This window comes from Oncorhynchus kisutch, linkage group LG14 (assembly GCF_002021735.2).
Source record: "Oncorhynchus kisutch isolate 150728-3 linkage group LG14, Okis_V2, whole genome shotgun sequence".
NCBI classification, from domain to species: Eukaryota; Metazoa; Chordata; class Actinopteri; order Salmoniformes; family Salmonidae; genus Oncorhynchus; species Oncorhynchus kisutch.
Genome location: NC_034187.2, coordinates 88,924,009 through 88,946,544, shown reverse-complemented (window position 1 = coordinate 88,946,544; position 22,536 = coordinate 88,924,009). Strand labels below are relative to the sequence as shown.

The window sequence follows — 22,536 nt, the reverse complement described above, 5'->3', positions numbered from 1 at the left end:
GCTTGATCCAAAAGCTGCTTACATCACATGTTGACATAAACAAGCCCCTTTGTAAGGGTGCCTTCAAACCAAAACACATCAACTGGTTGTCTGACGCAGAGAAACACCACTAGGGCTATAACACACTGCTCTTATTGTCGTCGAGTTCCTGCTCGTTTTACACATACGTTCGTCCGGTTTGAAGGCACCCTACGGAAAGGGTCAGAATGGCTTCTGCTTACATGGACAAGTCTGTAGAAGGCCGTGTCCCGCTATCAGCTAGGATCCCAAGGCGGCTCAGCGTTGAAGTCAAAGCGCTCCCGGTAAAGGGACGCCCCTAGGCCTTCTGGGTAGCAGTTATACACCTGTAAAGAGAAGAGGGAGCCCTATGGGGAGAACAGGTACACGTTTTTAAAAAGTTGCTGATTGTTTGTGTTGAAACTGGAAATGTGTGACTCAAAGGCCTACAGGCTCAGACAAGTCATTAACATAGTCAGCCAGGCGTAACAGCATGGATAGAGGGTACAGTGTGTTCAGATCTAGTCACTATTGCATAAACCTGGAAACTAATTATATTCATTGACAGATTATACTGATGGTAAAGTCTGTACACATAGCTATGCTGAGTGAAATTTACTGCACCCTAAAATAACCATTTGTTAGTGACTTTTCCACTACGCAGTGGTGTATGGAAGGATCGATATGTTAGGTACTTAGCTTCAACCCAGTGGTGGTTTAGGTAAATATTGACAAAGTCAAAACATTGCATTCTGTACTCATTTACCGGAGCGCTGTAACCAACTATGTTTAGGAAAACATTTCTTGGGGAGTTTAAGATTCATTTATTGAGGCAGAAAGCTGTTGGATACACATCAATAAAACATACTATTTGCATAATTAATCAATGTGCTTTGACAAGCAAAGAAATAGAGAGAAAATGCTGCCATGCAACACAAAACACTATCTAGCAAGTGTTACTTTGGTTCCCAGTAAAGGTGGTACTTTGAATCAGTATCATGGATGACCATGATGAATGGGTAGGATATGAGCAAGCACAGAGAAGAAAATGTAACTAGGTCTGAACCTGTATCTGTACTTTAGACCTAACGCCCAGACTAACTCCCACTCACCAGCTCGGCAAGCGTTTTGTCAAAATACGTTCATTGATAACCAAATAAAGTTTGGTTGAGCAACTATCTTAAATTTACTCACGTTGGGCCGGTAGGTACTTCCAAAAAACGTCAAAATATATATATATATTTTTAAAACAATTAATCGAAAATATAATATATAATATCTACAGCTGCTGTAGACTTCCGACCTGAGCGTGGCAATCACGAGTCACCTGGAAGTGACATTTTCTCGGTTGTTTGTACATTATTATTTATATCTAATATTTTTTAAGTACATACCAGTCGTAACGGGAGTGAATGAAGATAGTTGCTCAGTGAAACTCCATATTTTGTGACCAACGACCGTATTTTGACATACCGCTTGGCGAGCTGGAGAACGGGAGTCTGAACCGGAGCTTTCTGGGCGTTAGAGAAGTCTAACAGGTCATTGGTTTGTTATCACAACACAGCAAACGAGCAAGGAATGATGTCTGATAAACATTAAGAGGTAATTAGGTAGCTACTTAACATTCATTTGGCTGTCAATGTCCAGAGACACAGCGAAACGTTTTTAAACATTTGACAGTAGTTAGAAGTCGCTTTGGTTTCATGAAGAACGCGGCGCTGTTGACATTGCGCTAACAAATACACGTAGCTACCAACCAACTAAAACTGTGAAATACATTAATGCTATCATTTATCAAATAGTATCTTATTTTGTTCTACAGGTAAACAATGTGTACAAATGTTTACAAGAGAGCGCCATTTCCAGATGGAAAGGAAAGCAGGTCGCCCGTGTTGTGGCTAGTTAGCAGTTAGCGCCCTGTTAGCTGGCTAGGACTAAGCCCGCCATGTTGCGTTGGCTAGCCAGCTTACTTAGCACCAATTCAATCGAAGTATTTTTATACTTACGTGAGATAACGGCGAAAATGTTTCGGAAAATCGTCTTCTCTTTTTCGGCGGAATTTTTAAAATGTAGTACACACCACATTAAAAAGAAAGAACAAGGTCTATTTTTGCCATATGTTTGGCTGACGACAGCTCTGTAAATGTGCGGCCGTTGTTTCTCTTGGCTACTTGGAGAAGGGGCGGGGTCTGCTTCGCCCTAGCCAATCACGTTTCGCTATTTTTAAAGGAAATGCCAAATATGTATTTCCGAATCAAATAGATTTGTTGCGTGTTTAATCATGGTTATTATATTTGGTGCTAACATATGACTTTATACAGACAGGGACTATCATGGGAAAACTGTTTGGAAGATTATTTCACACTCATGAATGTTATGACAATTTACTTGCATTTGCTGTTGAATAAGATTCTGAATCATTTATATAATTATGAACACCAGCAACAGATGCTTCTCACATTGAAACCAATTCACTCCAGAGAGTGTGACAAAAGTAAATGCTGGCTATTTGTGTCTGATCTCCTATTATTTTATGTGGCTCAGCTGTCACTCTGTCAGTGCAATGCACACATCATGTAAACACACATACTGTACATCAAACAGGAACATATTAGTTTACCTGCTATACTATAGAATCCCATTTCAGCTACCCAAATACCCAAATCCAGTGGTACCAAACTCTCAGTGGGGTGTAACAGTGGGGTGTAACAGTGGGGTGTAACAGTGACAGTGGGGTGTGACAGTGGGGTGTAACAGTGACAGTGGGGTGTAACAGTGGGGTGTAACAGTGACAGTGGGGTGTAACAGTGGGGTGTAACAGTGACAGTGGGGTGTAACAGTGACAGTGGGGTGTAACAGTGGGGTGTAACAGTGGGGTGTAACAGTGGGGTGTAACAGTGGGGTGTGACAGTGGGGTGTGACAGTGGGGTGTAACAGTGGGGTGTAACAGTGGGGTGTGTGACACTCAAACTTTGAACTCCTGTGTTATTTGTTACATCAACACTTTCCTCACAGATTCACTTTAAGTGCCCATTTGTTTGGCTTGGTAAAACTCAGGTAAACATTCACTCGAGTGACCCAGTTTTATGTAATTGGTTCTATAAAAAACGAACTCCATAACTATTCTATAACAAGTGATTCATTTCTCATCCTGCTACAGTTTGTCACAATTTGTGTCTGTGTCACCCTACACCAGTTATGGATGTCACTGTCACACCCCACTGTTACACCCCAATGTTTACACCCCAATGTTTACACCCCACTGTCACACCCCACTGTCACACCCCACTGTCACACCCCACTGTCACACCCCACTGTTACACCCCACTGTCACACCCTACTGTTACAGCACACTGTTATACCCTACTGTTACAGCACACTGTTATTGTTACACCCTACTGTTACTGTTACACCCTACTGTTACTGTTAAGCCCTACTGTTATAATCTACTGTTACACCCTGCTTTTACACCCTACTGTTACAGCACACTGTTATACCCTACTGTTACACCCTACTGTTACAGCACACTGTTACACCCTACTGTTCCAGCACACTGTTATACCCTACTCTTACAGCACACTGTTATACCCTACTGTTACAGCACACTGTTATACCCTACTCTTACAGCACACTGTTATACCCTACTGTTACAGCACACTGTTATACCCTACTCTTACAGCACACTGGTACACCCTACTGTTACTGTTACACCCTACTGTTACTGTTACACCCTACTGTTACTGTTACACCCTACGGTTACCGTTACACCCTACTGTTACTGTTACACCCTACTGTTACACCCTACTGTTACACCCTACTGTTACTGTTACACCATACTGTTACTGTTACACCATACTGTTACTGTTACACCCTACTGTTACTGTTACACCATACTGTTACTGTTACACCCTACTGTTGCTGTTACACCCTACTGTTACTGTTACACCCTACTGTTACTGTTACACCCTACTGTTACACCCTACTGTTAGACCCTACTGTTACTGTTACACCCTACTGTTAGACCCTACTGTCACTGTTACACCATATTGTCACGGTTACACCTTACTGTCACGGTTACACCCTACTGTCACAGTTACACCCTACTGTTAGACCCTACTGTTACTGTTACACCCTACTGTTACTGTTACACCCTACTATCACAGTTACACCCTACTGTTACTGTTATACCCTACTGTTACACCCTATGTCTGTTACACCCTACTGTTACTGTTACACCCTACTATTACTGTTATACCCTACTGTTACACCCTACTGTTACTGTTACAACCTACTGTTACTGTTACACCCTACTGTTACTGTTACAACACACTGTTACACCCTACTATTACTGTTATACCCTACTGTTACACCCTATGTCTGTTACGCCCTACTGTTACTGTTACAACCCACTGTTACACCCTACTGTTACTGTTACACCCTACTTACTGTTACACCCTACTGTTACTGTCACACCCTACGGTTACACCCTACTGCTACTGTTACACCCTACTGTTACACCCAACTGTTACTGTTACACTCTACTGTTACTGTTACACCCAACTGTTACACCCTACTGTTACACCCTACTGTTACACCCTACTGTTACTGTTACACCCTACTGTTACACCCTACTGTTACTGTTACACCCTACTTACTGTTACACCCTACTGTTACTGTTACACCCTACTGTTACTGTTACACCCTACTGTTACTGTTACACCCTACTGCTACTGTTACACCCTACTGCTACTGTTACACCCTACTATTACCGTTATACCCTACTGTTACACCCTGCTATTACTGTTACACCCTACGGTTACACCCTACTGTTACTGTTACACCCTACTGTTACACCCTACTGTTACACCCTACGGTTACACCCTACTGTTACTGTTACACCCTACTGTTACTGTTACACCCTACTGTTACACCCTACTGTTACTATTCCACCCTACTGTTACTGTTATACCCTACGGTTACACCCTACTGTTACTGTTATAATCTACTGGTATACCCTACTGCTACTGTTACACCCCACTGTTACTGTTACACCCCACTGCTTCTGTTATACCCTACTGTTACACCCTACTGTTACTGTTATAATCTACTGGTATACCCTACTGCTACTGTTACACCCCACTGTTACTGTTACACTCCAATGCTTCTGTTATACCCTACTGTTACTATTATACCCTACTGCTACTGTTACACCCTACTGTTACTGTTACACCCCACTGCTTCTGTTATACCCTACTGTTACTGTTACACCCTACTGTTCTAATCTACTGTTACACCCTACTTTTACAGATGACTATTTTCCCACTTGCATTTAGTATGCCTAATCTGTGGAGCACAGTGTTATTTCCAGGTCTGCTACTCCATAACCACCACTGACACAAACTAGATGCTAGGGTATGCCCAAGTGTTGACAGAGACACTTTAAACTATACTTTTAAATGACTCATTGATAAAACATTTACCCAGACAATATCTACAAACCCTGACGCCAAACCTTGTTTGTGTGTGTGTGTGTGTGTTGCTGAGGGGTTGAATGTGTCAGTGGGTCAACATCCTATAACGATTTAATCTCACACCAAAACATCCTGAAGGAATCTCATGACTGACTGTGAGGGAATCTTCTGATCTGTTGAATTAACCAACTTCTCAGTATAATTGCCTCACAAGAAAACAGTTATTTGAGGTTGAGGAGGCCATGATACTCTTGTCCTTCTTCTGTCTACTGGGACTTCAGGAACTTCTTAGTTTGTCTGGTTCATTTTGGTACAACAACATGAACACAAACAAAGTCTACGTCCCAAATCAGGTTAACAGAAAAGTCCTGATTCCTGGTGACCAATGCTGACTGTTTTCCTGCTCCCAAATGTCACCCTCTTCCCTACACAGTGCACTACTTTGTTTGACCCTATTCCCTACACAGTGACCTACTTTGATGGACCCTATTCCCGACACAGTGCACTACTTTGATGGGAATAGCGTGCCATTTATGACACAAAGTAATGAGACAGAAGATTATAATAACAACCACAAACTCTCTCATGTATCAACATCACCACTATGTACTGGGGAACTAACAGACAATCACCACCATGCACTGTACTGGGGAACTAACAGACAATCACCACCATGCACTGTACTGGGGAACTAACAGACAATCATCACCATGTACTGGGGAACTAACAGACAATCACCACCATGTACTGGGGAACTAACAGACAATCACCACCATGTACTGGGGAACTAACAGACAATCACCACCATGTACTGGGGAACTAACAGACAATCACCACCATGTACTGTACTGGGGAACTAACAGACAATCATCACCATGTACTGGGGAACTAACAGACAATCACCACCATGTACTGTACTGGGGAACTAACAGACAATCACCAGCATGTATTGTACTGGGGAACTAACAGACAATCACCACCATGTACTGTACTGGGGAACTAACAGACAATCACCACCATGTACTGGCGAACTAACAGACAATCACCACCATGTACTGGGGAACCAACAGACAATCATCACCATGTACTGTACTGGGGAACTAACAGACAATCACCACCATGTACTGTACTGGGGAACTAACAGACAATCACCACCATGTACTGGGGAACTAACAGACAATCATCACCATGTACTGTACTGGGGAACTAACAGACAATCACCACCATGTACTGGGGAACTAACAGACAATCACCACCATGTACTGGGGAACTAACAGACAATCACCACCATGTACTGTACTGGGGAACTAACAGACAATCATCACCATGTACTGGGGAACTAACAGACAATCATCACCATGTACTGGGGAACTAACAGACAATCACCACCATGTACTGGGGAACTAACAGACAATCACCACCATGTACTGGGGAACTAACAGACAATCACCACCATGTACTGTACTGGGGAACTAACAGACAATCATCACCATGTACTGGGGAACTAACAGACAATCATCACCATGTACTGGGGAACTAACAGACAATCACCACCATGTACTGTACTGGGGAACTAACAGACAATCACCAGCATGTATTGTACTGGGGAACTAACAGACAATCACCACCATGTACTGTACTGGGGAACTAACAGACAATCACCACCATGTACTGGCGAACTAACAGACAATCACCACCATGTACTGGGGAACCAACAGACAATCATCACCATGTACTGTACTGGGGAACTAACAGACAATCACCACCATGTACTGGGGAACTAACAGACAATCATCACCATGTACTGTACTGGGGAACTAACAGACAATCACCACCATGTACTGGGGAACTAACAGACAATCACCACCATGTACTGGGGAACTAACAGACAATCACCACCATGTACTGTACTGGGGAACTAACAGACAATCACCACCATGTACTGTACTGGGGAACTAACAGACAATCACCACCATGTACTGGGGAACTAACAGACAATCATCACCATGTACTGTACTGGGGAACTAACAGACAATCATCACCATGTACTGGGGAACTAACAGACAATCACCACCATGTACTGTACTGGGGAACTAACAGACAATCATCACCATGTACTGGGGAACTAACAGACAATCACCACCATGTACTGGGGAACTAACAGACAATCACCACCATGTACTGTACTGGGGAACTAACAGACAATCACCACCATGTACTGGGGAACTAACAGACAATCACCACCATGTACTGTACTGGGGAACTAACAGACAATCACCACCATGTACTGGGGAACTAACAGACAATCACCACCATGTACTGTACTGGGGAACTAACAGACAATCACCAGCATGTTGTTATCCACCAAACTAATCAACATGATGTCATCGTCCAGATAATTCTATCCAAGGAATGCAGCTGATTTAGGGCTTACTTACTGCGTATTTTGGGCACAAATAAAGACTTTGTTACAATATCCTTCTCGCCATGTAAGGGCTTTGTGGCACCGTTTGAGCTGTTGGTTGTAACTGCTGTTTAGTACGTTAGGATCACTATAGAAGTGTTTCTGCATTCAACATGGATAGAGTGGGATTTAGCTTTTATCAGCAGAGTTAAACACTAAAACACTGAGGCTACAGCCCAAATGGCACCCTATTCCCTATATAGTGCACTACTGTGATGGACCCTATTCCCTGTATAGTGCACTACTTTTCACCAGGGCCCAGAGGGTGCCAATTTAAGGACTGCTCACAAGTCAGGAAGTGTTGCTGAAGTATGGATCATACCCAAGACACCCAGCATCTGACTGAGTGTGTCTCACCCTCTCTCCCTTCCCTGGCATGCCATCAGTTTACTATCTGTCTCACTCTCTCCCTGGCATGCCATCAGTATACTATCTGTATCTGTCTCACTCTCTTTCTGACAGCAGTTTACTATCTGTATCTGTCTCACTCGCTCCCTGACATGCCATCAGTTTACTATCTGTCTCACTCGCTCCCTGGCATGCCATCAGTTTACTATCTGTATCTGTATATGTCTCACTCTCTCCCTGACATGCCATCAGTTTACTATCTGTCTCACTCTCTCCCTGGCATGCCATCAGTTTACTATCTGTCTCACTCGCTCCCTGACATGCCATCAGTTTACTATCTGTATCTGTATCTGTCTCACTCGCTCCCTGGCATGCCATCAGTTTACGATATGTATCTGTCTCACTCTCTCCCTGACATGCCATCAGTTTACTATCTGTATCTGTCTTACTCTCTCCCTGGCATGCCATCAGTTTACTATATGTATCTGTCTCACTCTCTCCCTGGCATGCCATCAGTTTACTATATGTATCTGTATCTGTCTCACTCTCTCCCTGGCATGCCATCAGTTTACTATCTGTCTTACTCTCTCCCTGGCATGCCATCAGTTTACTATCTGTCTCACTCTCTCCCTGACATGCCATCGGTTTACCAGCTGTATCTGTCTCACTCGCTCCCTGGCATGCCATCAGTTTACTATCTGTCTCACTCTCTCCCTGACATGCCATCAGTTTACCAGCTGTATCTGTCTCACTCGCTTCCTGGCATGCCATCAGTTTACTATCTGTATCTGTATCTGTCTCACTCTCTCCCTGACATGCCATCAGTTTACTATCTGTCTCACTCTCTCCCTGACATGCCATCAGTTTACTATCTGTATCTGTATCTGTCTCACTCTCTCCCTGGCAGCAGTATACTAGTTAGAGCTGTATCTGTCACTCTCTCTCTGACAGCAGTATACTAGTTATAGTTTTATCTGTCTCTCTCTCTCTCTCTCTCTCTCTCTGACAGCAGTATACTAGTTAGAGCTGTACCTGTCACTCTCTCTCTCTCTCTGACAGCAGTATACTAGTTAGAGCTGTACCTGTCACTCTCTCTCTCTCTCTGACAGCAGTATACTAGTTATAGTTTTATCTGTCTCTCTCTCTCTCTCTCTCTGACAGCAGTATACTAGTTAGAGCTGTACCTGTCACTCTCTCTCTCTCTCTGACAGCAGTATACTAGTTAGAGCTGTATCTGTCTCACTCTTTCTCTGACAGCAGTATACTAGTTATAGCTGCATATCTGTCTCACTCTCTCTCTCTGACAGCAGTATACTAGCTATATCTGTCTTACTCTCTCTCTCTGACAGCAGTATACTAGTTATAGCTGTATCTGTCTCACTTTCTCTATGACAGCAGTATGCTAGCTATATCTGTCTCACTCTCTCTCTCTCTGACAGCAGTACACTAGTTATAGCTGTATCTGTCTCACTCTCTCTCTCTCTCTGACAGCAGTATACTAGTTATAGCTGTATCTGTCTCACTCTCTCTCTCTCTGACAGCAGTACACTAGTTATAGCTGTATCTGTCTCACTCTCTCTCTCTCTCTGACAGCAGTATACTAGTTATAGCTGTATCTGTCTCACTCTCTCTCTCTCTCTGACAGCAGTACACTAGTTATAGCTGTATCTGTCTCACTCTCTCTCTCTCTCTCTGACAGCAGTATGCTAGCTATAACTGTATCTGTCTCACTCTCTCTCTCTCTGACAGCAGTACACTAGTTATAGCTGTATCTGTCACTCTCTCTCTGACAGCAGTATACTAGTTATAGCTGTATCTGTCTCACTCTCTCTCTCTCTCTGACAGCAGTATGCTAGTTATAGCTGTATCTGTCTCACTCTCTCTCTCTCTCTCTGACAGCAGTATGCTAGCTATAACTGTCTCACTCTCTCTCTCTCTCTGACAGCAGTATGCTAGTTATAGCTGTATCTGTCTCACTCTCTCTCTCTCTCTGACAGCAGTATGCTAGCTATAACTGTATCTGTCTCACTCTCTCTCTCTCTCTGACAGCAGTATACTAGTTATAGCTGTATCTGTCTCACTCTCTCTCTCTCTGACAGCAGTACACTAGTTATAGCTGTATCTGTCACTCTCTCTCTGACAGCAGTATACTAGTTATAGCTGTATCTGTCTCTCTCTCTCTCTCTCTCTGACAGCAGTATGCTAGTTATAGCTGTATCTGTCTCACTCTCTCTCTCTCTCTGACAGCAGTACACTAGTTATAGCTGTATCTGTCACTCTCTCTCTGACAGCAGTACACTAGTTATAGCTGTATCTGTCTCACTCTCTCTCTCTCTCTCTCTGACAGCAGTATACTAGTTATAGCTGTATCTGTCTCACTCTCTCTCTCTCTGACAGCAGTACACTAGTTATAGCTGTATCTGTCTCACTCTCTCTCTCTCTGACAGCAGTACACTAGTTATAGCTGTATCTGTCTCACTCTCTCTCTCTCTCTCTGACAGCAGTATACTAGTTATAGCTGTATCTGTCTCACTCTCTCTCTCTCTCTGACAGCAGTACACTAGTTATAACTGTATCTGTCTCACTCTCTATCTCTCTGACAGCAGTACACTAGTTATAGCTGTATCTGTCACTCTCTCTCTGACAGCAGTATACTAGTTATAGCTGTATCTGTCTCACTCTCTCTCTCTCTCTGACAGCAGTATGCTAGTTATAGCTGTATCTGTCTCACTCTCTCTCTCTCTCTGACAGCAGTATGCTAGCTATAACTGTCTCACTCTCTCTCTCTCTCTGACAGCAGTACACTAGTTATAGCTGTATCTGTCACTCTCTCTCTGACAGCAGTACACTAGTTATAGCTGTATCTGTCTCACTCTCTCTCTGACAGCAGTATACTAGTTATAGCTGTATCTGTCTCACTCTCTCTCTCTCTCTGACAGCAGTACACTAGTTATAGCTGTATCTGTCACTCTCTCTCTGACAGCAGTATACTAGTTATAGCTGTATCTGTCTCACTCTCTCTCTCTCTCTGACAGCAGTACACTAGTTATAGCTGTATCTGTCACTCTCTCTCTGACAGCAGTATGCTAGTTATAGCTGTATCTGTCTCACTCTCTCTCTCTCTCTGACAGCAGTATGCTAGCTATAACTGTCTCACTCTCTCTCTCTCTCTCTCTGACAGCAGTATGCTAGTTATAGCTGTATCTGTCTCACTCTCTCTCTCTCTCTCTCTGACAGCAGTATGCTAGTTATAGCTGTATCTGTCTCACTCTCTCTCTCTCTGACAGCAGTATGCTAGCTATAACTGTATCTGTCTCACTCTCTCTCTGACAGCAGTATACTAGCTATATCTGTATCTGTCTCACTCTCTCTCTCTCTGACAGCAGTATGCTAGCTGTATCTGTCTCACTCTCTCTCTCTCTCTCTGACAGCAGTATGCTAGCTATAGCTGTATCTGTCTCACTCTCTCTCTCTCTCTCTCTCTCTCTCTCTCTCTGACAGCAGTATGCTAGCTGTATCTGTCTCACTCTCTCTCTCTCTCTGACAGCAGTATGCTAGCTATAACTGTGGGTGTCTCTCTCTCTGACAGCAGTATGCTAGTTATAGCTGTATCTGTCACTCTCTCTCTCTCTCTGACAGCAGTATGCTAGCTATAGCTGTATCTGTCTCTCTCTCTCTCTCTCTCTCTCTGACAGCAGTATGCTAGCTATAACTGTCTCACTCTCTCTCTCTCTCTGACAGCAGTATGCTAGCTATAACTGTCTCTCTCTCTCTCTGACAGCAGTATGCTAGCTATAACTGTCTCTCTCTCTCTCTGACAGCAGTATGCTAGCTATAACTGTCTCTCTCTCTCTGACAGCAGTATGCTAGCTATAACTGTCTCTCTCTCTCTCTGACAGCAGTATGCTAGCTATAACTGTCTCTCTCTCTCTCTGACAGCAGTATACTAGCTATAACTGTCTCTCTCTCTCTCTGACAGCAGTATACTAGCTATAACTGTGGGTGCTCTGCCTGAAGCCTGGCCTCTATTTCTATGTTTAGACAGACAGTGGATGCTCTGCCTGAAGCCTGGCCTCTATTTCTATGTTTAGACAGACAGTGGGTGCTCTGCTTGAAGCCTGGCCTCTATTTCTATGTTTAGACAGACAGTGGATGCTCTGCCTGAAGCCTGGCCTCTATTTCTATGTTTAGACAGACAGTGGATGCTCTGCCTGAAGCCTGGCCTCTATTTCTATGTTTAGACAGACAGTGGATGCTCTAACTGAGCTGTTTTGGACTGTTCAGTCATGCTGTAGCCCAGAGGAGTCCAACACAGACCAGGATTAGTTCACAGTGATTTCTCAACACCCCACATGTTTCTGTAAGAAAATAACCCATGATTTATAATATGACATAAATCACATCAATGATACACTGTATTCGTTTGGAATATGGGGTTGAGTTATCCTACTTTTGTAAGCAGTGTCACTTGAGGTAAGGCTGCTTCACTTCAACTGGGCTAGAAGAGAACAGAGTGTATACTGTGTCCCTATACTCTAGTTGATGTGCTCTTGTGCCCTCTGGAGGCGTGGGATGGGTTTACCAAAGATGGTTCAGTACATGCCCCAGAAGTCATTGGTACAGGTCCGCTGGCCCTGTTACAATAATACTTGAAAAGGGCATCATACTTTTCCCCCTTCCTTGAAAGAATCACATTCATATAAGTTCAGTTGTTATCATCATAGACTGTATTTGGTTCATATTCTGATATATTCGAAAGAAGGGATATTCCTCTGCTGTGTGTACAGTGCCCCATGTCAATGACCCATGTCAATGCCCCATGTCAATGCCCCATGTCAATGCCCCATGTCAATGCCCCATGTCAATGCCCCATGGCAATGCCCCATGTCAATGCCCCATGTCAATGCCCCATGTCGTAGCGTCTCCCTTTCACAAGAGGTCAGTAATAAGAGCTGTGACTGACCAAAACAAAATGCCTCTGCACATCTGCAACTGCTCATACGTACAACTTCTTATCCGGTCCGGTGAGAGAAAGGCAGGTTGAGGTTGCCAAGATCAGAGTAGTGCAGAAGGTGTCTTAAGCTGAGGCAAAGAAGACAGAACGAGGAAGATTGGTAAGGTTGGCTCCTTAGCGTTCATAGAGAGTGATAGGAATAACGTGTTTCAGTAAGGTTGGCTCCTTAGCGTTCATAGAGAGTGATAGGAATAACGTGTTTCAGTAAGGTTTTAGGAAGTACAGGGAAAGGAAAAGACTTAATGGTGTTGTCCTGACTTTCTGGTGATGCCTGATCAACCTCACTAGAAATGAGACATTGGGTTTGAGTATAACATGAAGAAGTGTATCGCTGTTGTTGTTCTTGTTTTTGTCTTTGTTTCGATACAAATCTCACCAGATTGGGTCGGGATGTCTCCCTTGGACCACCCTCCAAGATGTCAACGGGGATTCCCCCAAGGGCATTAAGGCAAGGGTAAGTGGACGAGGGTGTGTCTTTTAAGTGTTTGGACCGCAGGCCTAGTGTGTTGTATTGGAGTTGTGCCGGAGAGCATTATGCGGGAGGTTCTATGTGTTGAGAAGCTTATTGAATTGGTGACATTATTGGATAGAGATTGAAAAGTGATAGTCGAGCATTTTTGGGATATTATTCCATTCAAATGAGTTTCTTCTTTCATACATGAGATGAAGGAAGTACATTATGTATTGGTTTCTTGGTTTTAGAACTTCATTTTTGTTACCAATTTATTTCGATTTGCCTTGCTAATGCATCGTTACCCATCGCTCCACAAAAGCCCGCGTCCCTTGCAGAGCAAGGGGAACCACTACTTCAAGGTCTCAGAGCAAGTGACGTCACCGATTTGAAACGCTATTTAGCGCGCACCACCGCTAACTAGCTAGCCGTTTCACATCCGTTACACTAACTTCAGTAGCAAGTAGCAGTAGCTACCAGCTCGAATGTGCCGTTTTCGCCGCCAACACTATCCCAAAATTTGTTGACATTTTGTTGAAGACCCCTTTCATTCTCTGGGGTACACGGAAAATGTGCGAATTAAAACCGAGGGTCGACCTCTGCCTGAGATCAGTTTCATGAAGATGGATGAAAAGGTGAGAGCATTTGTTAAAGGAATATAACAATTCCTATAACAATTCCAATATGTGTTCATGAACAAATTCAATTTAAATCACTCTGTCTGATTCTATGAATTTGTAAGATCCTTATTTGCATAAAATGGACAGAGACCAGTCTACCAAGATTAGCCAATAGCATTTATTCTCGAGAGCGCTGCTCATAATACCATGTACATTAAGTTTATATACCTCACATTTCATCATAAATGTCTCTCCTCCTCTCAGATACAATGGCAATATAGTTCACAAGCCATCCCACATTGTTTAACAGGTGGCAGACAATCTACTACAAGCCCAAGGTCTCTCCCCTCCCTGGGTAGGGACAGAATGTCCTGTACGGAACACAGTATTCAAGCCGGTCTGATGATAGCTCCATTCGTTTCTAACAAGGAACAGAAAGTCCTTGTTCTAATTCTTGACTAAAACTACACACACATTCGGTATTATGATTCTAATAAAGATTCATACAGTAACATAGTAGTATTCTGTTTAGTTATAGTTCTAAGTTAAATGTATACATCATTTAGTAATTATTCATAAAAATCCCATAACAGCATTCAATACCAATTGGTATAAAAAGTACAGCTGGTTAACAGGGAGCCTTTCATCAAGTCGCCTTTATTGCTGGCCTTGCCTGCTTTTTGGAATTGGCGAAAAGGGGGGGTACAGTGACCTGAAGAACATGGATCGTTCAGCTAAACGGCAAAACACAAACAGGGAGGATATAAATGCCCACATCAGATTCAAGCTTCAGGGAAAAAGCCGCATCGATCATGACAAAGGTCTACGTATTCAAACAAAGTAAGAAGAAACAGGGATAAACCCAAGCGGCTTATCAACACCATTCATTTTGGGCCTGAAAGAACTGGATTTTAGAGGACTTGACGAGAGTGAAAGTTCCACTAACAAGGAGCTTGCAGTGGTCACGTTACGATGCTTCCTGAAGATATGGCTTTCTACTGGCATTTCTGGGATGTCGAAGTCAATTCAGAATGATTTGATAGCTTCCATTCCATCATCCATTAAAAGTTACATAAAAGAGATGAGGTTGATGTGTAATTTAGTAAAGATGATAACACACACAATCACTCTGGACAGACACAAGTAAAAACATAATCCATAAATGTTGCTTCACCTAAACATTAGAGATCTGACCTCCTGTATGGGATGAAAATGAGACCCTTTTTCAGTCTGATCCACTGTAGGCTACGAATAAGAGCAGCTGCATACAGCCTATGTGTGCTCTCCATTTGGTCCAGGGTAACTAATTAGTAACGTTATGTATTTATAGTTCATTTGTGTGTAAAAATGTGGTTAATATAAAAAAATTGGGCTGGCTAGGCTGCCTTTACGTTTCCAATCCAAAATTGGGCTGGCTAGGCTGCCTTTACGTTTCCAATCCAAAATTGGGCTGGCTAGGCTGCCTTTACGTTTCCAATCCAAAATTGGGCTGGCTAGGCTGCCTATACGTTTCCAATCCAAAATTGGGCTGGCTAGGCTGCCTATACGTTTCCAATCCAAAATTGGGCTGGCTAGGCTGCCTTTACGTTTCCAATCCAAAATTGGGCTGGCTAGGCTGCCTTTACGTTTCCAATCCAAAATTGGGCTGGCTAGGCTGCCTTTACGTTTCCAATCCAAAATTGGGCTGGCTAGGCTGCCTATACGTTTCCAATCCAAAATTGGGCTGGCTAGGCTGCCTTTACGTTTCCAATCCAAAATTGGGCTGGCTAGGCTGCCTTTACGTTTCCAATCCAAAATTGGGCTGGCTAGGCTGCCTATACGTTTCCAATCCAAAATTGGGCTGGCTAGGCTGCCTATACGTTTCCAATCCAAAATTGGGCTGGCTAGGCTGCCTTTACGTTTCCAATCCAAAATTGGGCTGGCTAGGCTGCCTTTACGTTTCCAATCCAAAATTGGGCTGGCTAGGCTGCCTTTACGTTTCCAATCCAAAATTGGGCTGGCTAGGCTGCCTATACGTTTCCAATCCAAAATTGGGCTGGCTAGGCTGCCTTTACGTTTCCAATCCAAAATTGGGCTGGCTAGGCTGCCTTTACGTTTCCAATCCAAAATTGGGCTGGCTAGGCTGCCTTTACGTTTCCAATCCAAAATTGGGCTGGCTAGGCTGCCTTTACGTTTCCAATCCAAAATTGGGCTGGCTAGGCTGCCTATACGTTTCCAATCCAAAATTGGGCTGGCTAGGCTGCCTTTACGTTTCCAATCCAAAATTGGGCTGGCTAGGCTGCCTTTACGTTTCCAATCCAAAATTGGGCTGGCTAGGCTGCCTTTACGTTTCCAATCCAAAATTGGGCTGGCTAGGCTGCCTATACGTTTCCAATCCAAAATTGGGCTGGCTAGGCTGCCTTTACGTTTCCAATCCAAAATTGGGCTGGCTAGGCTGCCTTTACGTTTCCAATCCAAAATTGGGCTGGCTAGGCTGCCTTTACGTTTCCAATCCAAAATTGGGCTGGCTAGGCTGCCTTTACGTTTCCAATCCAAAATTGGGCTGGCTAGGCTGCCTTTACGTTTCCAATCCAAAATTGGGCTGGCTAGGCTGCCTTTACGTTTCCAATCCAAAATTGGGCTGGCTAGGCTGCCTATACGTTTCCAATCCAAAATTGGGCTGGCTAGGCTGCCTATACGTTTCCAATCCAAAATTGGGCTGGCTAGGCTGCCTTTACGTTTCCAATCCAAAATTGGGCTGGCTAGGCTGCCTATACGTTTCCAATCCAAAATTGGGCTGGCTAGGCTGCCTTTACGTTTCCAATCCAAAATTGGGCTGGCTAGGCTGCCTTTACGTTTCCAATCCAAAATTGGGCTGGCTAGGCTGCCTTTACGTTTCCAATCCAAAATTGGGCTGGCTAGGCTGCCTTTACGTTTCCAATCCAAAATTGGGCTGGCTAGGCTGCCTTTACGTTTCCAATCCAAAATTGGGCTGGCTAGGCTGCCTTTACGTTTCCAATCCAAAATTGGGCTGGCTAGGCTGCCTTTACGTTTCCAATCCAAAATTGGGCTGGCTAGGCTGCCTTTACGTTTCCAATCCAAAATTGGGCTGGCTAGGCTGCCTTTACGTTTCCAATCCAAAATTGGGCTGGCTAGGCTGCCTTTACGTTTCCAATCCAAAATTGGGCTGGCTAGGCTGCCTTTACGTTTCCAATCCAAAATTGGGCTGGCTAGGCTGCCTTTACGTTTCCAATCCAAAATTGGGCTGGCTAGGCTGCCTTTACGTTTCCAATCCAAAATTGGGCTGGCTAGGCTGCCTTTACGTTTCCAATCCAAAATTGGGCTGGCTAGGCTGCCTTTACGTTTCCAATCCAAAATTGGGCTGGCTAGGCTGCCTTTACGTTTCCAATCCAAAATTGGGCTGGCTAGGCTGCCTTTACGTTTCCAATCCAAAATTGGGCTGGCTAGGCTGCCTTTACGTTTCCAATCCAAAATTGGGCTGGCTAGGCTGCCTATACGTTTCCAATCCAAAATTGGGCTGGCTAGGCTGCCTTTACGTTTCCAATCCAAAATTGGAATTAATGGATAAAACATTATAGTGATGCCAGATGTGTTTTTATAAGGCCTACAGTGGCCTGCATGATGAAAACATTATAGTGATGCCAGATGTGTTTTTATAAGGCCTACAGTGGCCTGCATGATGAAAACATTATAGTGATGACAGATGTGTTTTTATAAGGCCTACAGTGGCCTGCATGATGAAAACATTATAGTGATGACAGATGTGTTTTTATAAGGCCTACAGTGGCCTGCATGATGAAAACATTATAGTGATGACAGATGTGTTTTTATAAGGCCTACAGCGGCCTGCATGATGAAAACATTATAGTGATGACAGATGTGTTTTTATAAGGCCTACAGTGGCCTGCATGATGAAAACATTATAGTGATGACAGATGTGTTTTTATAAGGCCTACAGTGGCCTGCATGATGAAAACATACGTAAATCAAGCACAGCCCTGTGAGTTCTATTGTCTATCAGTTGTCTCTGTGTCTGGGTAGAGGAACCCCCCCCCCCCTGATCTAGTCTAAATATTATGTATATGAACACCCCCCCCCCCGATCTAGTCTAAATATAATGTATATGAACACCCCCCCCCCCCTGATCTAGTCTAAATATAATGTATATGAACACCCCCCCCCCCTGATCTAGTCTAAATATAATGTATATGAACACCCCCCCCCCCCTGATCTCGTCTAAATATAATGTATATGAACACCCCCCCCCCCCTGATCTAGTCTAAATATAATGTATATGAACACCTCCCCCCCCCCTGATCTAGTCTAAATATAATGTATATGAACACCCCCCCCCCCTGATCTAGTCTAAATATAATGTATATGAACACCCCCCCCCCGGAGCCAGGAGTTTCTTTCCGTTTTAAGTCTAAACTGGTCCCATCATAACCCTTATAAAACCCTTTTACAACTGATGAATCGCTGTCACACCATATAGTGTCCAGAGTTTTCCTGGTTATGTTAACATGGGGTAAAAATTGCCCCACCACTCTGGGACCTATGGTGCCACCAGTCTGATTGCAGTTGTCAGTTATCACCAGGTATGTGGATGGGCTTTATTCAGGAACGTTTCTTGGGATACGTTGATGTGTCAGGTGGGTGAGATGTGCAGTCTGTGTTGGACTTGATGGATTTTGAGATGTTTGAGTTTAACTTCAAGAAGAAACGCGTTGTCCAAACATAAGATGGCGCAGCTGTAATGGAATGTCTCTGCTGTTTGTATGTACAGCTAAATCCCCTCCTGTTCTCTAATTAAGAGGTGATGACCACTCCACTCCCATTGTCAACTCTCTCCTGACATGAACTGAAGCCACGTCTCATGTTCATCCACTGGCACATTGAATGTTTCCTCTCCAACCACTGTGAGGACCCCTATCAATTTTCTCTCATTACTGTGTGTAGAGTCACATCATGTAGAGAACACATCATTACACAAAGATTTTACTCCTTGCTTGGACTAACTCATTCGGAGCTCTTTTGTCTAACTGTGTTATGTTATTGTTTCTTGTCTTCTCAGTCAAATCCTGTCCTGCACTCAAGCCAAGTCTTTATTAAAGGCTTTTACACACTTTGTGGTCTCTGTGCATTCCGCACCTATACTGTGGATCTCTAATCCTCCTAACGTTTTCACGTCACCAGCCTCCACTGGACTACAGACGGTATCTTGATGCATGTAAGGATAAATCGACCAAAAACAGTGTGACCCCGCCCCCCAGCCAAATAAATTTTATTTAGACAGGAGTAATTATATCATTTGGCCGAAACATCAATTTACCTTAGGGCAATCCAACATCCTAACAGTGCACTGTGCACCCGCCAACTTTCCTTTCCAATGTTCAGGGAGCTGAATCCAGAGATCTGTATATAATGACGAGATGCTCATGTCTTTGCCCTAACAATGGGAGTCTTTGTCCCAAAGGCGGGAAGACAGGCGACAAGCTCAAAATCTGGAAATGATCCCCATAGAAACACATTGGGTTATCCTGGACAGAATTTGGCGAGTGAGCCCTCTCGCCTCTCTTCCTCCCTGCTGAGACTATATCACCGAAGAATGCATCAGAGCGTAACAGATCCCCGACCACCACACGGGCTACTTTGGCACTGGTTTCCCCCACATGCTCTTCATGGTGCACCCCGAGTACAGACCCCACCAGCACTACTTAGGCACTGGTTTCCCCCACATGCTCTTCATGGTGCACCCTGAGTACAGACCCCACCAGCACTACTTCGGCACTGGTTTCCCCCACATGCTCTTCATGGTGCACCCTGAGTACAGACCCCACCAGCACTACTTCGGCACTGGTTTCCCCCACATGCTCTTCATGGTGCACCCCGAGTACAGACCAGCACCAGCACTGGATTCCCCCACATGCTCTTCATGGTGCACCCTGAGTACAGACCCCACCAGCACTACTTCGGCACTGGTTTCCCCCACATGCTCTTCATGGTGCACCCTGAGTACAGACCAGCACCAAAACAGAAAAGTTGGAGGGAAAGGAAGTCCATGGATGTTATTGGATTTTACTGTTTCCTTTTGTGATGATGGGATTTGACCCTACTGTTTCCTTTTGTGATGATGGGATTTGACCCTACTGTTTCCTTTTGTGATGATGGGATTTGACCCTACTGTTTCCTTTTGTGATGTTACCCCATTTTGCCCCAATGATGAACTCTCGCCACGTTCAGTTCTGTTCTGTCTTTGGCACGGTTTGGTAAAGGGTCGTGGTAGACCACCACCACTGGTTGAATAACAATGCCTGCTCCACCCCCATACGCATGGACACTGGCTGGCTCTCACGGAGACTGCTTGGTTGATGATAAGGACAAAATCTGTCACTAAGGGTGTTGCCATTTTACCTGCTTCTGTAAACTATTGTTTTACCAAGGCACACACTCAGGCTTGTGTCACTGTTTCACTGTGTGACACTCACTGAGGCCAGTGTGTCAAGGCAGTCATTCACAATAGTGTTCTGTCAAATTTGCCTTAAACAGAGAAACGTACGGGCGCTGTGATTTGTGGTTTACAGGAAGTGTGAGTCTCGGACACATTATAGCTTTGAATTTGTATGTATGTGCGACGTAGGATAGACAGAAATAAACCAGAATGACCCAGAAAAGACCAACCAAACCCACCTGCTGTCTCTGTCACACAAAACAACAGTCCCGTTGGAGGTTCCAGTCTGTGAACTGTCGCCGGACGTTCTGGACTGGGTACTGTCACCGGACGCTCTGGACTGGGTACTGTGGCCGGACGCTCTGGACTGGGTACTGTCGCCGGATGTTCTGGACTGGGTACTGTCACCGGACGCTCTGGACTGGGTACTGTGGCCGGACGCTCTGGACTGGGTACTGTCACCCGGACGCTCTGGACTGGGTACTGTGGCCGGACGCTCTGGACTGGGTACTGTGGCCGGACGCTCTGGACTGGGTACTGTCACCGGACGCTCTGGACTGGGTACTGTGGCCGGACGCTCTGGACTGGGTACTGTGGCCGGACGCTCTGGACTGGGTACTGTCACCGGACGCTCTGGACTGGGTACTGTGGCCGGACGCTCTGGACAGGGTACTGTGGCCGGACGCTCTGGACTGGGTACTGTCACCGGACGCTCTGGACTGGGTACTGTGGCCGGACGCTCTGGACTGGGTACTGTCACCGGAAGCTCTGGACTGGGTACTGTGGCCGGACGCTCTGGACTGGGTACTGTCGCCGGACGCTCTGTGGGCCTGGTGCGTGGTGCCAGCACTGGTGGTACCGGGCTGGAGACACGCACCTCAAGGCAAGTGCGAGGAGCAGGAACAGGGCGTACTGGACCCTGGAGGCGCACTGGAGGCCTGGTGCATGGTGCCGGAACTGGTGTTACCGGGCTGGAGACGAGCACCTCAGGGTGAGTGCGGAGAGGAGGCACAGGATACACTGGACCGTGGAGACGAGAACATAGAGCTGGATCAATACATCCTGGCTGGATGCCCATTCTAGCCAGGCAAATGCAAGGAGCTGGATTAGAGCGCACCGGGCTAGAATAGCGCACTGGAGACACCATGCTCTCCACCTGACCAGTAACACAGTCCCCACAGTAAGCACGAGGAGTTGGCTCAAGTCTCCGACCTGACTCATGTAATCTCAGAACGCTCGGATCAACCAGTGCGCTCTCTGAACGCCCCGAGAGCGAGAACGCACTGCATTTATGAACTGACAAGTCTCTGAATTTATGAACGGACAACTGACAAGGCTCTGAATTTATAAACCGACAAGGCTCTGAATTTATAAACTGACAAGGCTCTGAATTTATAAACTGACAAGGCTCTGAATTTATAAACTGACAAGGCTCTGAATTTATAAACTGACAAGGCTCTGAATTTATAAACTGACAAGGCTCTGAATTTATAAACTGACAAGGCTCTGAATTTATAAACTGACAAGGCTCTGAATTTATAAACTGACAAGGCTCTGAATTTATAAACTGACAAGGCTCTGAATTTATAAACTGACAAGGCTCTGAATTTATAAACTGACAAGGCTCTGAATTTATAAACTGACAAGGCTCTGAATTTATAAACTGACAAGGCTCTGAATTTATAAACTGACAAGGCTCTGAATTTATAAACTGACAAGG

General features: G+C 44.7%; 1 protein-coding gene and 1 long non-coding RNA gene across 4 annotated transcripts in view; one reads left to right on the top strand and one right to left on the bottom strand.

The window, feature by feature from the left end:
• azin1b (antizyme inhibitor 1b) overlaps window positions 1-2,197 on the bottom strand; it is a 25,719-nt gene extending 23,522 nt beyond the window's left edge. Inside the window, exons 1-2 of one of the 3 annotated variants that reach the window (XM_031789154.1) lie at window positions 2,004-2,197; window positions 222-365 (exon numbers count right to left, since the gene is read on the bottom strand). The gene's annotated coding sequence lies outside the window, so the exon portion shown is untranslated. Of the gene's footprint in view, window positions 1-221; window positions 366-1,391; window positions 1,454-2,003 lie in introns of those variants that run through there. The other 2 variants (XM_031789156.1, XM_031789155.1) reach the window with 2 other exon arrangements.
• Window positions 1,320-22,536, top strand: LOC116353441 (uncharacterized). Its single transcript, XR_004202916.1, has 3 exons — window positions 1,320-1,599; window positions 19,180-19,284; window positions 19,440-22,536. It is a non-coding gene; the product is annotated as an uncharacterized LOC116353441 (long non-coding RNA).